General features: G+C 36.2%; 1 protein-coding gene across 5 annotated transcripts in view; it reads right to left on the reverse strand.

Moving 5' to 3' along the window:
• Positions 1 to 17,103, reverse strand: part of LOC105497495 (diaphanous related formin 2) — a 919,069-nt gene that overhangs the window by 744,609 nt on the left and 157,357 nt on the right. Inside the window, exon 1 of one of the 5 annotated variants that reach the window (XM_071089285.1) lies at positions 9,718 to 9,737. The exons of the other annotated variants lie outside the window; for them this stretch is intronic. The gene's annotated coding sequence lies outside the window, so the exon portion shown is untranslated. Of the gene's footprint in view, positions 1 to 9,717; positions 9,738 to 17,103 lie in introns of those variants that run through there. 5 annotated transcript variants of the gene reach the window in all.

Raw genomic sequence — 17,103 nt, forward strand, 5'->3', positions numbered from 1 at the left:
TTAAGAGGAAGAGAAATTTAGATCTGGATTTTATAACATGGAAATGGTTGACTTCCTCTACTGGATAATACATACAGCTTAGCTTTCATAAAATAGGTGTACCTTACGTTATACGACAAGTTATAACTTATAAGCATTTGCACATATATTATGCCATTTGATCCTCGTAACAACCATGTGTGATATGCAGGGCAGATAACAACAAAGAAAACAAGATTCAAGCTAGGTGACTGTGCTGTTGAAATTCATGCAGCTATATCGCTGAAAGCATCAGAATCCAGGTGTTTGGGCTACTCCTGGGTCAGTGTTTTTTTCTCTTTCATGTAACAGCCTTTTCAAAGAAAACTCGTGTTATTCCAAAGGGAAGAAAATTCCAACTTATAATAAAAGCAACATAATTTTCAAAATGTATGTGAAACACACTTATTAGTTAGCTTGGTACTCCTAAAGGATACTGCGTTTTTCTATGGACACTTGATATCAAATGCAGAAAATAATTTAGAAATCTACATTTCAACAGATTGTTTCTCTGAAAATAAACAATATCTCTAGAAATAATATTTTGAAACACTACTATGATAAACTTTTTATTAAAGTAATGACTTGTAATTTCTGAACATTTTTGTAAATAAGCAACTATTAGTCCTGAGTGTATTTACTCCCTTTCCTGTAAAAATGGAAATAATATACATCTTCAAATGGTGAAAATAAACTTGCAGAAGTTTCAACCAGCGATATAGCATATACATTCAGTGAGTATTCACATTATATTCACATAGAACACAGCAGAAATGAAATACTATAGCAGGTATTTCCATATCTCCCTAATTTAAAACAAAACAACCCTGAATTCAGAAGGATATTTTACGTTTTCAGCTTCATGTCTTGGGAGAATATGCAGACCTTTCATTTCACTAGTAACATCAAAAACTCCTCAAATACAAAGACCCCTTTTTTTTTTTTTTTTTTTTTTTAAAGATGCAGTCTCACTCTGTCTCCCAGCCTAGAGTGCAGTGGATCGATCTCGGCTCACTGTAACCTCCGACTCTTGGGTTCAAGTGATTCTCTTGCCTCAGCCTCCCAAGTAGCTGGGATTACAGGTACCAGCCACCACGTCCAGCTAATTTTTTTGTATTTTCAGTAGCAACAGGGTTTCACCATGTTGGCCAGGCTGCTTTGAACTCCTGACCTCAAGTGATCCACCCACCTTGGCCTCCCCAAGTGCTGGGATTATAGGCGTGAGCCACCACGCCCAGCCAAGACCATGGTTTTTTTGTGTGTGTGTGTTTTTTTTTTTTTTTGGTTTCCTAAGGATAAACCTTCGACACTATATACCACAGATACTCAATAAACACTTGCTGAAAGAGAAAATGAGTAGGTACAGGTAGTTTTGAGTGATCAGTAAGCTTATTGTGTTTACCCTTCTCTATCTCTGAATAAGTTTTTTTTTAATATATGTATTAGGACAAATAAATATTCAACTCTTTGGAAGTATACAAATGCAACTAATCTACACTTGTGCCACTGAAAAACCAACACAAACTTTAAAGATAGTGTAACCACCATAAGAAAGCACAAGGAAAAAAAAAAAAAAAAAACCTTGAATTCTATTTTTAAATCTCCTGCTAACTCATTTAGCAGGCATACGACTTATTTAACCTTGTGAGAACTGGGGTGTCTGGAAGCAGCTAATAAAACACCTTTATCACCCAGAGGGCCCCAGCATAGAGTTACCTAGAATAGGCACATTGAAATTTGCTGTTGGATAAAAATTTTCTAGTAAACAGTTGAATAATGAGTTATTGGGGTCAACAGATATGGTACCCAGTCATGGCCAGTCTGCTTATTAAATGGCATGTAGAATTAGATATCACAGTGGCTCCTTATAAACATCTTTCATGTTTTGAGCTATTCCTCCCTCTACTCCACACACACACACTTTAATTGATCAGTTTTTGTTCGGTATTTGTTTTTCAACATTCTGTTCTTAATCAAAGTAGCAATTGACATTTGCTGGCTGCCATATTCCTTCTCAATATTCCATTTACAGACAGTTTGAACCAATGTGTGACACACAGCTTCATTTAAAATAAAAAGGTTATTTTTCAGCAAGGTTCTCAAACTGCCACATATTGTTATTTCCATGCTGTTATAAAGCTCACAATGTTTAAATAACTTGAATTGCTAGCTCGGAATATCCAATCTCAGATTGTTTATATATTTTTAAAATATTAAGCTCTAATTTGTCCATATTAAAAATATTTTCCTATTCTCTTTGCTTATCTAATCCTTATTCATCTTTAAAGATTCAGCTTAAATATCACTTCCTCAGGGAAGTCTTTCCTGTCCTCCCAAACTAGTTCCCTCTAATCTCCTGGACATTTTCTTTAAGCACTTAGGATGATTAAAATGAATATTGGTTTTATATCTATCTCCTCATCTTCATGAGGATATAGACTAAGCCATAGTTATTTATTGCTGCATCTGTTTGTACAAAATTCAATAAAATTGTAATAATATATATAAATAAATGAATATGCAACAAAACTTTTTTTTTAGTATGTATTGTATTTATTTAGAAATCAGAAAACTACATAGCCCTTGCTCTTATATGCTAAATAAACCCAATCCTAATTTGAAGGGCGTTACATTAAGGTTAGGAATCTTTGAGTTTTTAATGCTGACGATAGTCCCTCAGCTCTCAATTGTAATTTGTATAAAATATGTTCAATCATGAATTTAGTTACACTGTAGTTTCTCTAATTAATTAAATGAAGAAAAACCATCACACTGTAACAAGACTTCAGAAAAAAAATCTAAGGAGAAGATATAAATTTCTAATTACCTCAGAAAAATATTCCAAGCAACGGAAAGATGGACTGAACATAAAATATAAAATAAAAAATTAAGAAATTAGCAATACAAAATGTAACATAAATTAGATTCATAATTTTAGAGTTAAGAAGGATGCTTAAATTTAAAGCAAAGATGGCTGCTAGAAAATATTCATTCAGTATCTCAATGTTTATTTCAGATACATCTGAGATATACCTAAAAACCAAAGATTATGTTACAGTAGCCCCCCACTTATCCATAGTTTTGTTTACCCTTCCACAATTTTAGTTACCTGCAATCAACCATGGTCCAAAAATATTAAATGGAAAACTGCAGAAATAAAAAACTCATGTGTTTTAAATTGTGCACCATTCAGAGTAGCATGACAAAATCTTGCACTGTCCCACACTCTTTTACCTAGCATACAAATCCTCTCTTTGTCCAATGTATCCACACTGTATAGGCTACTTGTCCATTAGTCATTTGGTAGCTGTCTTGGTTACCAAATGGATATATATATATATATATATATATATATATATATATATATAGAGAGAGAGAGAGAGAGAGAGAGAGAGTGTTTTGGTTATATATATATATAGGTTATATGTATATTTATATATATAGGTTATATGTGTATATACACACACACACACATACACATACACATACACATACACACACACAGAGAGAGAGAGAGAGTATATAAAGGGTTAGGTACTATCCATGGTTTCAGACATACACTGGAGGGTCTTCAAACATATTCCCTGTGGATAAAGGGGGACTATTGTATATGCCTGCCACTTGGTTAAGAATTTTATTTTTGTTTTTCAACTGATGGATTTCATTTCAAAGTATGTTTATATAAAACCCATAATAGAACAAGCTAGGCTAGGAAAGGCAAATAAGGTTTAGGTGGTCTTCATCTTGCATGTCATTATTTTGCACACTTTATTCCACAGCCTTTAACTGCTTAAAAGATGAATGAGGTCATTTGTAATTTTGTTAGTTTCTTTATATATTTTTTTACAATGTTATCAAAATTTTCTGTTGTGATGTAAAATATTTAGTACCAGTAGAAAGACTTAGATTTGGATTTAAATGAATAAGAACATAGGGGTAAACAGAATTTTACTATACTCTAGTACCTCAAATTTTCATACATCACGTAAGATGACACCAGTAATGTATTGGTGGTGGTATACTGTGATACAAACTGAAGCTACTCATAATAATTTCAAAAGTACAACTTTCAATTTCAAAAATAAATCCAGAACTAGTATATAGATCTTCTTTACGTAGTTGTCAAGAGTAAGCACTAAACATTAAAATCTAGTATATGCACAGTATCATATGTGACTAGTAACTTATCCTCCATTAAACACTACAGAACATAAAGCAGCTTTCAAAAAATACAATCAATAAAATGCTATAGTTTTGAAGTGCAATTAAACCATTTCAGAAGCCATACCTAATAAGAGAAATAGTAAATAGTAAGTGTTTTAAGATGAGTTGAGAAATATTATATTTATAACGCTTAAGAAAGTTTTACAGCTGTTTCTGAAAGCTGAAGTCCTAAAATAGAGACATAGACATAGAGGGTAATCTCTTTAGCAGTATAGTATAGGTATCTTTAAAGTGAATGTATTTGAATACATTAATGGAAAATGGGAATTTCTCTGTAATGTGAGAACCAACAGAACCTAGGGTGATCCCTTTTTGTCTTAAGATAATTAGCAGTCTAAAACAAGAAATTCTCTGGTCCTGCTAAGTTTGAAACTTGAAAAGGAGACCCAGAACAGGGCTGTGAGTTACAAAAATCAAAATATTGAACTTCATTATTTTCTAACGCTGTCATACACAAAAATAACAACTGCTCTAATAATAATTTCTAAACTAATAGTATGTAGTTAATTCATATCTGAAACAACAGGCTTAAAATTTCTTAAAATAATTTATTGTGAAATTGATTTCCTAAGCATAAGAAAAGTATACATAAACATGCCATCAAGTGAGCAAACTTCAGAACTCCTTCATCTCCTGTCCCCATCTCTCTAGCCCTTAAAATGTGAAAAATGAAATTATTTATACAAAGTGAGTATCTTCAGAATGGTATAATAGAAATACACTTACTGGTCTTATAGCCAGAATGCCTGAGTCAAAACTTGATTCCTCCATTTTCATTATCTTTTCACTGAGGGCAACTCACTTAGCCTCTCTGAATCTTCCAGTATTAAATACAGATATTAATTAGGGATAATAATCCCTGTACTCTTCAATGGGTTATTTTGAAAATCAGACTTAATTAAGGGCACCTTTTTACTTGTAACTTGGTAAAGGTATTATTCATCTCTTCCATTTGCTAAGGAATCTCTTTGACAGCAAGGACTCTTGATGTAGTCGCAGAAAAGCCTATTTGCCAAATAGTCAATTTACTAAAGGATCAAATAGCAGAATTTACAAGCTGTATCAGAAATTTTTTCTCAATTATTTTAAGAATGTCAAAAGAGTCACATTGGATGGATTGGAAGGGCAAAATAAAACTGTAGGGTGTCAGAGCTCTAAGCTTTGGAGACTTCAGACTATACCCCTTCCACCCAACCTCCTCCCTCACTCTAGCCCTAAGACTTCCTGTTCTATGGGATTAGCAACCCAGGCCAACATGTTAACTCAACTTTCCAAGTTTCTCTCAACAGAGAGTGCTCTCTTTGTAGCACAGCTCCGTCCAGCTGTAATAGTAAGGAGCTGGGTAGAAATAAATATTCATTAAAATACTATTATGAAGACAACATGAAAACCAGTCAAGTAAAACCTCATAGAAACTGTGAACACCTACAAAAAGGATTGTGTTCAACATAATTCCATAAAGTTTACATGAATATATTAAAGAATATGTCTAAAAACATAGTTTTAGAACATTTGATAAATGTGACCAACTGGCCACTTGAAAAAGCTTGAAAACCCAGGAACCATTTCCTAACAGTCTTTGAAACGTTCAGTGCCTACTGCATTGTAAGATTTCAAAAGTTGTTTTTCTGAATTGGAGTGAATCAAAAGAGAAATCTGATGTCCATTTTATTTCAACCTGTTCAATTTTAATTGAAATAAATTAACATTTTAAACATTTTTCAGGTTTAAAATATAAAATGGACTAGATAGCTGACAGTCTAACATAAGAGCTTTTCCAGAGAGGTAATATACATTTTGAAGTCATTTTGTACTAAATACAAATCTGAATAAAAAAGTTTTTACTATCATAGCAAAAAAATATGATCATCAATCTGCTCTGTGACTCATCTACAGTGGAATTCTTACAATATATATACAATTACTTCTCTTTCAAAATCCAAATATTGATTAGGAGGAACAACTGTTTGGCATGAATTACAGTATGTTGTAGTTAATTTAATTTTCACTTTAAACTTTTGTGACTAAACTACCTTTTTTAGTTATTGCTATTATTGTTTAAACTTGTGTCAGTGAAAATACAGTCAGCCCTCTGTGTCTCTGGGTTCCTCATCCATGGATTCAGCCAGCTGCAGATTAAAAATATTTTTAAAAAATGGATGATTGTCTGTACCGAGCATATACAGACTCTTTTCCTTGTTTTATTCCCTAGACAATACAGTATAGCTGCTATTCACATAGCACTTACATTGTATTTGGTATTATAAGTAATCTAGAAATAATTCAAAGTATACTAGAAGATGTGCACAGGTAATATGCAAATACTATACCACGTTATATAAGGGATTTGAGGGGGGGCGGTTCTGAAACCAATTCCCCACAGATACCTAAGGACAACTGTACATCTAAAACATAAGCAACCGACCAGGCAAGATGGCTCACGCCCGTAATCCCAGCACTTTGGGAGGCCAAGGCCAGCAACTCACTTGAGCTCAGGAGTTCAAGAGCACTTTGGGCAACGTGACGAAACCCCGTCTCTACCAAAAATACAAAAAATTAGCCTGGCATGGTGGCATGCACCTGTAGTCCCAGCTACTCCAGAAGCTGAGGTGTGAGGATTGCTTAAACCCAGGAGGCAGAGGTTGCAGTGCGCCCAGAGGGTACCACTGTACTCCAGCCTGGGTGACAGGGCAAGACTGTGTCTCAAAAACAAAACAAAATCAAACATAAACATAAACATAACCATCCACATTCCTGCTTCCATAAGTACATTCTAGGGAACAAAAGATGTTAATGCTCTCCCAGGGTCATCATTATGATAACAGTTATCATTGTACCTCACTGTAGAATGGGGGAAAAAAGATAAGATCTGGGCAAAATCTTTACTCCATTACCAAATCTTAGAATTCAGACATCATGCAAACCAAACATTACTCTCTTTACTGAAGTTTATATTTCAATGGCTATATAAATGAGCATTTGTAAGCATATAAAATCAGTCTGTTTGACAATTTTATGTGTTGTATGCCTCAGAGAATGAAGTAATGGCTATGATTAGAAACATATGGCATAATAATAGTTCTTATTGATCTCAGTTTAGACAGTGGGAGACACCATGGGATAAAAATCTGGAATAAACAGGTGAAAGTCAAGGAGCTTCTAGTTTTTCCCTTCTTATGTTTTCCCTGTGAACAAAGGGCTATGAACAGGAAATAGTCAAGTAGTGAAAAAGCAGAAAGCACTGTAGCATCGCTTAAAGTCTCACATAATGGCCATGAAGCAGTATCACATAATGGTTATGAAAATGGACCTTTGAGTCAAATTACCTGGATTAGATCCACTTAACTAGCTGTGTAATCTTGGGAAAGTTACTTAAATCCCTGTGCCTCGGTTTAGGTCTCTATAAAGTGGAATAAAAACACTACATACTTCATTTGGGATGTTATAACAAGTGAATTAAGACACATAAGACACTTAGAACAATGTTTGGCACATAGTAAGTGCTCAGTAAATATTAGTTATTATTATTATCATTATCATCTAGCCAGTTAATCTATCTCTAGATTGTATCTATACCAAAGACAAATGCTTTTTAAGATATGAGATCAATTTAATGTAAACATACCACGTGTGTTATATTCTGGCAGCCAATACTATATTATAAGGATTTGGTCCAGTGGGGTTTACTATTTACTGTACCAAGAGGACTTTGTTGAAATAATTGCAGGCTAGATACAAAAGGTGGAAATATCACACGGTCTCTAGGAATAATTATTTCTAGGCTTTTTACTAGAGGAAGGAAAGTGGAAAAAATGAAAAGATGTCATATATGAGTCCATTTGGTGTCAAATAAAAAAAAAAAAAAGTCTTTTCTGATTATCCTACCATGCTTTCTTAAGGAACTATTCTGCATTTTCAGAGGCATTAAAAGTTTACTGAACTATTAAGCAATATGAAGATTACTACATTCTTCTGAACCACTGTATTATATTTGCTCTGAGTGAACAGAAGGAGTATTGGTTCATTATTTATTAACAAATAGTTTTCACAGTATTTTATCATGTAATTGTTGTCAGTCCAAAAGTATTCCAAATTTCTGGCAACTTCATCATTCATGAGAAAGGATTTTATCAGTATATCCTACTCCTGACAAATGACAGGAGTCGTTTTATACGTTTCCACATGCTTGCTGATTCTTTGAAGCATTAGGGTGGATAACAAAAATATCTTTAATAGCAATCATGAAAAAACAATCATTAAGTATTGGCCCTACACAAATAGTGGGCATCCTAGGGGAAAGAAGTACCTCCAGTTGAGCGCACTTTGAAAATAATGCTCGGCCAGGGACGGTGCCCCACGCCTGTAATCCCAGCACTTTGGGGAGCCAAGCCAGGTGGATCACCTGAGATCAGGAGTTCAAGACCAGCCTGGCCAACGTGGTGAAACCCCGTCTCTACTAAAAATACAAAAGTTATCCAGGTGTGGTGGCACATGCCTGTAATCCCAGCTACTCAGGAGGCTGAGACAGGAGAATTGCTTGAACCCGGGAGGCAGAGGTTGCAGTGAGCCCAGATCGTGCCATTACACTCCAGCCTAGGCAACAGAGCGAGACTCTGTCTCTAAATAAATACATACATACATACATAAAGCTTGTGCTTCACATACCAGCTTCAAAGAATCAAAGCCATGTTAAAAAAATAAAAGGGCTGAGAAGTACATTACTTAAAATCAGAAACCCATTATCCCAAAGTTATAGTCATAAATAGATAATATGATCTAGATAATATTTCTGATGGCCAAAAATCAGCAAATGACAGTTTTGTTGGCATTTAATGAAGAAGCTAAGGTTTAGAATATCATTCTCTCTGACTCACCTTGATCCCCAAAACTGTGATGGAAAAAAAATCACCACTCTTGTCATTATCATTTATCACTTAAGAATATCTCTGCCAAGAGGCTTGTGCCCTTTAAGATTCTCTTCAAAAAGGCAGAATAAAGGTAAATGCATTTTATCATGATCCTCCTCAATTTCATACTTTTTCCCAAAAAAATTATCAGCAATGCAGACATGAAAATTACTTTAATAGCTTAATGTTCACTGATTTTGAGCAAATGGTCAATTCACTTACAACAGCCTGAAAATGCATCAAATTATGAACAGCTCAACCCCTGTATCCATTTATTCAACAAAAAGAAAGTGCCATTGCTTGCTACAGAAGACACATATTAATAGGCATTGTGGAAATAACGACTTGGAAAATGCCCACAAGATCTACATGAACTATATAGTTCCAGGTCAAATAGCTTAAATTAGTAAGGGAAGAAAGAAACAAAAGAGTACTGGTTGTCATAGCAATCAATAATAAAATCATAATTTAAAAATTCCCATATGTCAACTTGCATTTTCACTTAAAAAACCTGTGAAAGTCTGGAAAGCAAAGCATCAATCCTATTTTCTCTCCATGAATTACTAACCTTGGCCAGGTACAATAGCTCATGCCTATAATCCCAGCACTTTGGGAGGCCACGGCGGGAGGATTGCTTGAAGCCAGGAGTGCGAGATCAGCCTGGGCAACAGAGTGAGACCCCAACTCTACAAAACAAATTTTTTTTGCCTGGTTGTGGTGTTGCGCACCTATCCTCCCAGCTATTCAGGAGGCTGAGACGGCAGGATCCCTCAAGCCCAGGAGGTAGAGGCTGTAGTGGGCTATGATTGCACCACTGCACTCTGACCTGGGCGACAGAGCAATACCTTGTCTGTAAAAAAAAAAAATACTTTTTAAAGATAAAAATAAAAATGAATTACTAACCTAGTTAGTATACCAATAACAAGAGAAGGGGATAATGCTCATTACCTGTCAACCATATATCTTTAAAAGTAATATAGAATCATATCAACAAGGTAAATGGGATAATACAAATTATCTTAGTTTACTATCTTGTACAATCTTTCAACATCATTTCTAAAGAGTGGCCTTTGACACAAGGAAGGGAACAACAGACAAGGGGGCCTACTTGAGGGTGGCAGGTAGGAGGAGGGTAAGGATCAAAAAACTACCTATCAGGTACTCTGCTTATTACCTGGGTGGCAAAATAATCTGTATACCAGATCCCTCAACATGCAATTTACCTATATAACAAACTTGCACATGGACCACTAAACCTAAAGTAAGAGTTTTTGTTTTTTTTAAGAGTGACCTTTGACCACTCAAAAAATGAATAAAACAATAATAACAGAGAGACCTATTACATGACAGGCACTGTGCCAAGGGGCTTTACTCACATCATGTCTTACTTTTTACAACAACCTGCAAGGTAAGCATCATCTCCCAGTTTAGAAATAAAGAAACCAAGGTTCTGTCACTTAGTGACCTGCTCATGGCCACACAACTATTATTTAACCAGTAGACCCAGAATTGAAATACAGGTCTGCCTGGTTCCAAGCTAACAGATTCCTTCCACTGCATGTCACTGCCTTTACATTCCACTCAGTATCTCTTAAGGCAGCAGGTCCAAATCGAGGCATCTTGGGTTATCAATTACTTCATGCCTTTATCACAGCAACTTATTCCTTCGTTCTACTTATTCCTTTTGTGCCTTCATGAAGCAAATCTAATTCTTCTACACAACTCTTTAGATATTAGAAATAACTGTAACTCGCCCACCCCCACACAACTCACATACAAGTTTTCCTTATAGTTTGTCTTTCTACTCACAAACACAGCAACAAAGAATGAAGGCCATGGGGTGGGAATGGGGACAAAGGAGTGGTAGTAATTAGAATGACAATAAGGCAATAAGGGGCAATGTACATATAAGGGATGTATCCAAGCCAAGAAATTCTCTATCAAGAAAGGCTTACATAATTGCTGATTCCACTAGACCTGAATATTCCAGCAGTTACAATGACTGCAACACTAAAACAGGTACTATGCAGAACTGAATTTTGGTATACCAAAGGCAATTGTGATTTCAGTCAAAATTCACAATGTACTTTGAAACACAGGACCAAAAGATCTGTAAGATTTAAAAACAAAACAAAACAAAACAAAAACTATCTTTTACATAAAACTTTAGATTTTACAAAATTCAACTAAAAAACACTAAATATCTAATTAGAAAGATATTTGCATTATTGATTCATTCAGCCAGAAGACTCTGCAGTTTCAAATGCAAATTATAATACTCAAGATATGCATATTTTATTGTTGCTTGCTTTGTTAAATGTGTGAAATGAGAAAGTGGACTAAGTGAATATGAATAGAACTGGATATATTTATACATTTGCTTTAGTTGAAAGTTTAACTATGTTTAATATTGCAGGTTTCATAATTACAGATATTCAAATAAAAGTATTTAAAGTGTAATACTAGGCCAGGAGCAGTGGCTTACGCCTGTAATCCCAGCACTTTGGGAGGCCAAGGGCGGGGGCTGATCTCCTGAGGTCTGGAGTTCGAGACCAGCCTGGCTAACATGGTGAAACCTCGTCTCTACTAAAAATACAAAATTAGCCAGGTGTAGTGGTGCATGCCTGTAATCCCAGTTACTCCGGAGGCTGAGGCAGGAGAATTGCTTGAACCCAGGAGGCGGAGGCTGCAGTGAGCCAAGATCGCACCACTGCATTCAAGCCTGGGCAACAAAAGCAAAACTCCCTCTCAATATATATATATTTTTAAAAAAGTATAACGCTAATGCAGAGACACAAAGAAATGTATTGCTTGGCCGGGTGCAGCCACTCACGCCTGTAATCCCAACACTTTGGTTGGGAGACTGAGAGGGGTAGATCACCTGAGGTCAGGAGTTCGAGACCAGCCTGACCAATATGGTAAAACCCCGTCTCTGCTAAAAAGGAAAAAAAATTACAAAAATTAACCAGGCATGGGGGCATGTGCCTGTAATCCCAGCTACTCAGGAGGTTGAGGCAGGTGAATCGCTTGAACCCAGGAGTCGGAGGTTGCAGTGAGCCAAGATCATGCCACTGCACTTCCAGCCTGCGTAACAGAGTAAGACTAGTCTAAAAAAAAAATGTATTGCTTTATATAAATCATGTTTTTCTTCCTACCACTGCTGGGACTTTTCACACTCAACTACAAATGGTATTTTTGCTTTCATTTATGCTTTATATCAAATGATTAGAAAGATTAAATTACAAAGATTAAACATAAAATATAAAAATATTCTTGCCATATTCATATCTTTGTCAAGAATGCCAATAATTGAAATTAACCCCAAATAATAATTGTAAATGCATTTTCCTGCTTCCCTGCGTAAAGTAACTGTGTGTTAGGATTAACAGAGACAGAAACAAGGAAAAATTATGAATTGTCTCATTCATGAAAAGGTTAACAGATCCCTGTCTTGTGAACATGGAAACGGTACCTCATCAATAAGACTTTCTAAATACTTAAAGGGAAATAAAGATACAGATGTCCTTCAATTAACTGACAGCTGCTTCTTTTCACTAGCAGTTAGTCTTGGTTTTGGCTTGTCGTCTTAATGTTATTTTAATCAAGTAGTCATCTAGTGTCTATGGCAAAGGTAATCAGTGTATATTTGCATAGAGTTGAGTACCTAAGTATCTCTGAAGATGTACGTCATGAACTAGTAAACAATATGCCACTTATAAAGAAGGAAAAATGATGTTAGAAAGCTATCATTTCAATATGGCAGAAAAATTGCAGTGCAACCTTAAAATATTTACAGCATTTTCTAGCTTAAAAATCCAGGAAGAAAAATGAGAAATTTATGACAGGAAGACAAAATCTTTTTATAAGGAGAGGTTTTTGCCACTAAAAGTGTTTAATGATTAACTGCCTCCAGGATAAGTGGGACCAGCCCATATGTAAAGCCAGATTAATGACAGGCTAAGAAGAAATGTATTTTCCTCACCAAAGTGTTTTAAAATAAATCTTAAAATATTATTTTTCATATTTCATAACCATAACTGAATTATAAGGAGAATGTTAAAGCTTTCTAGCTCTTAAGAGCTCTAGCTTGTGTAATGAATGAGGTGTTCAGTGTTTTCAACGAATGGTGGGGGTTCAGAGAAGTTTAGTGTATTGATGTGAAATAGCACTTCCTCTGCAATATGCTAAATATCCCTGAAAACTCTGTGTGTCAATATAAATTTTCTAGACTCATTCAGGTTTACTGTTATCCACAAAAATATATGAAACGGAAGTATCACCATATACTGTGATGGGTTTGGAAATTGGACTGATTAAAACAATTAAGCATTTAGATCCTCAGAATCTGTGTATAAATCAATGAAAATTGTACTATTTCCATTTTTTAAATGGAATTTATTTTTATATTATCTCCTTTTGGCTGAAGCTGAATTAAAAACTTGATCTAAAAATAAAGGAAAAGTAAACTAATGACTTAGCAAAGAATATTAATTTCACTTTAAAGGTACAACAGTGACTATTACCTTTAAATTTTGCTTTTAAGCATGTTTGTTTAATGCAAAAATAAGCCACTTTACCTATGTAAAGCTTATGCATAACTAAAAAGAAAAAATTGATAGATGGTGGTTTTAATGGTTAAAATATGTTTTCATTTAGCATGTATAGTGAAGAATTATGAATGTGGATTTTTGGTGCCTATTACTAGAGCTATTTTGAAATTCATCTTTGTACTACTTATGAAATATGTTTGTTAATGAAATTAATGGAGTAACAAATATTACAGAGAAAATATTGAAATTAAATGTTAGCATATCTGAAAGAGTATGTGCACTGGGGAAGTCAGAAAAATGTATATTTGGATGCTATTCTGCCACTTATTTACTTTGTAATTTAAGCAAATGATTTAACCTCTTAGAGCCTCTATTTACAAATCTCTGGTAACCTACCACATAGGGTGAGGGTTTTATAAATTATAATACTCAATTTATGCTAGTTTTCTACTCCTTTTCAAATGCCCTCAAGTACTTGTGAAGCCCCTTCTTATGGACAAATAATTGACATGCTAATTACTAAAAGCTTTCATACTTTCAGTAAAACAGATTTCCTAAGGTCCTGATAGATGCAGGAGGCAGATAAGGGGGAGAGTCTGCAGATAATATTTGACCAGCATACATACTGGGAGAGCAGGGTTGAGCCAAGGAAGTTCCTGCCTTTTGCAGAGGGGAAGAGCTGGGCCTCTTGAATTCCTATGTGGTGGGGTGGGAGTAGCTAACAGGCTTCCTTCTTGCTCTGCTTAAAGTTGTTTTTTGGTTTTTGTTGTTTTTTTTTTTGAGACGGAGTCTCGCTGTATCTCCCAGACTGGAGTGCAGTGGCGCGATCTCGGCTCACTGCAAGCTCCACCTCCCGGGTTCACGCTATTCTCCTGCCTCAGTCTCCCGAGTAGCTGGGACTACAGGCGCCCGCCACCTCGCCCGGCTAATTTTTTGTATTTTTAGTAGAGACGGGGTTTCACCGTGTTATCCAGGATGGTCTCGATCTCCTGACCTCGTGATCCACCCACGTTGGCCTCCCAAAGTGCTGGGATTACAGGCGTGAGCCACCATGCCCAGCCAAAGTTTTTTTCTTTTTCCTTTTTCGCCCAATAAATTCCATTTGTCTCCCGCTTCCAAGTGTCTGTGAGCCTAACCTTTCCTGGTCATGTGACAAGAACCCGGATTTTCCTACAATAGTCCTATGCTAGCAATGATGCTGGCCTACTCCCAACCACTCTACTTTCAAGAAAAGGTGCTATAATTCAGACTTTTTACTAACTAAGAGCTTTCCCTTCCACAGTCATGTCTTACTAACTCAAATTTCACATATGTCCATGTATTAGGTCAGTCTTGCATTGCTATAAAGAAATAGCTGAAACTGGGTAATTTATAAGAAAAGATGTTTAATTGGCTCACAGTTCTGCGGGCTGTACAGGAAGCAAAGCTCTGGCATCTACTTCTAGGAGGCCTCTGGAAGCTTACAATCATGGTGGAAGGCGAACCAGGAGCTTGCATGTCACAGGGAGAACGAGTGAGGCAGGGAGAGTGCTACACACACACGTTTAAACATCCAGCTCTCACAGAACTCAGTATCTCAAGGACAGTACGGGGGGGGGGGGGTGGTAAAATATTCGTGAGAAAAATGCTCCCACGATCCAATCACATCCCACCAGGCCCCACCTCCAACACTAGGAATTACATTTCAACATGAGATTTGAGCAAGGACACACATCCAAACTATCAGTATGTTACCAATAACCTTCCCAAAATTTTATTCACCAACCCAGGCGAATGGAAACATTAAGTAACATGATTAAACTAGTGCACCTTGGGAAAAGGAAGTAAAGGCTATCAGATGGAAATGCCTGCACCTTAAAACCCATTATGCATGAATCAATTGATCTGGTTAGCAAAGACTGTTACCTCCGACTCCCACCAAAGTATATTTCTTTACTCTACATCGGTACTTTCAAATCTAAGGAGACGTTCTTCAGTGATACCTGGATTCAGATCATAGTTCTGCCATTTACTAGGTGAGAGATTTGGGTAATTAGATCACTTTACTTAGTTTCATTTAATCATCTCTAAAATGGGGATACTCCAACTGCAGTGTTATTGACAATACTAAATGAAATAATATATGTAAAGCACCCAGTAGGTATTTTATGCGTGGCATTTTCCTCCTCATATGGAAATGCTGTTAGGATTCCTAAAGGAATTCCAACGGATATTAAAAAATGCAAACATATAACTCCACAGATATTTACTGCACATCTACTATAAACTATTCTGATGCTGGAGTTGCAAATATAAAGGAAACATATCTAGCATGATGTCTAGCACCTACATGTTCAACAAATGCCAGTTACGTTTATTTCCAGCTCAAGGAGTTTACTATCAAACAAGCAAGAGACATGAAGTTACTGCACAAAGTGAAAAACAAGAAACCTGTAAAAGAAAATGTGTTAGGAGAGTAAGTGAAAACGTGTTAGGAGAATAAAAGAGTAACTCTAGGTACTCTTTATGGAGGGACATTACACCAACAGAAATGACACTGGAACTTTACTGTAGCTTGGGGCAGGAGGGCATTCTGTGAAGGAGGAACATCATGAACAGAGGTAGGAAAGTGTCAGGCCTCTGAGCCCAAGCCTACACGTATACATCCAGATGGCCTGAAGTAACTGAAGAATCACAAAAGTGAAAATATCCGGTTCCTGCCTTAACTGGTGACATTATCTTGTGAAATTCTTTCTCCTGGCTCATCCTGGCTCAGAAGCTCCCCCAGTGAGCACCTTGTGACCCCCACCTCTGCCCACAAGGGAACAACCCCCTTTGACTGTAATTTTCCACTACCTACCCAAATCCTATAAAACTGCCCCACCCCAACTCCCTTTGCTGACTCTCTTTTTGGACTCAGCCCACCTGCACCCAGGTGATTAAAAAGCTTCATTGCTCACACAAAGCCTGTTTGGTGATCTCTTCACAGGGACGCGCGCGTGACAGAAAGTTTACAGTGCACTGGGAAATTATGAATAACAATCAGGCTAAAGTGCTGGGTGTTCTGGTTAGTGGGGAATGGGTAGCAGAACAAAAGGAAATGACAGGTAGTGCTAGTAGAAAGGTAGGTTTTGGAACCAAGCTAAGAACCCTGGGGATCTTGCCATGCTGGATGACTGCTAGACAAAAAGGAACACATGATTAGATTTATTTTTAGAATGACAACTCTGGATGCACTTTCAACAGATAAGGAGTGCAATCTGAGAGGCTCTTATAAAAGTCGTGGCCTAAAAATATGGAAGTGGGAAGGGAATGGAGAGGAGAAGGCAATTATTTCAAAAGATATTTCATTACTTAAGAGGTTGAAATGTGAACAAATTGAACAGAGTGAGCCAGTTTCCTTTGACTTCTGAGTTCTTTCTCTG

The sequence above is a fragment of the Macaca nemestrina genome, chromosome X (genome assembly GCF_043159975.1).
Source record: "Macaca nemestrina isolate mMacNem1 chromosome X, mMacNem.hap1, whole genome shotgun sequence".
Classification (NCBI taxonomy): Eukaryota; Metazoa; Chordata; class Mammalia; order Primates; family Cercopithecidae; genus Macaca; species Macaca nemestrina.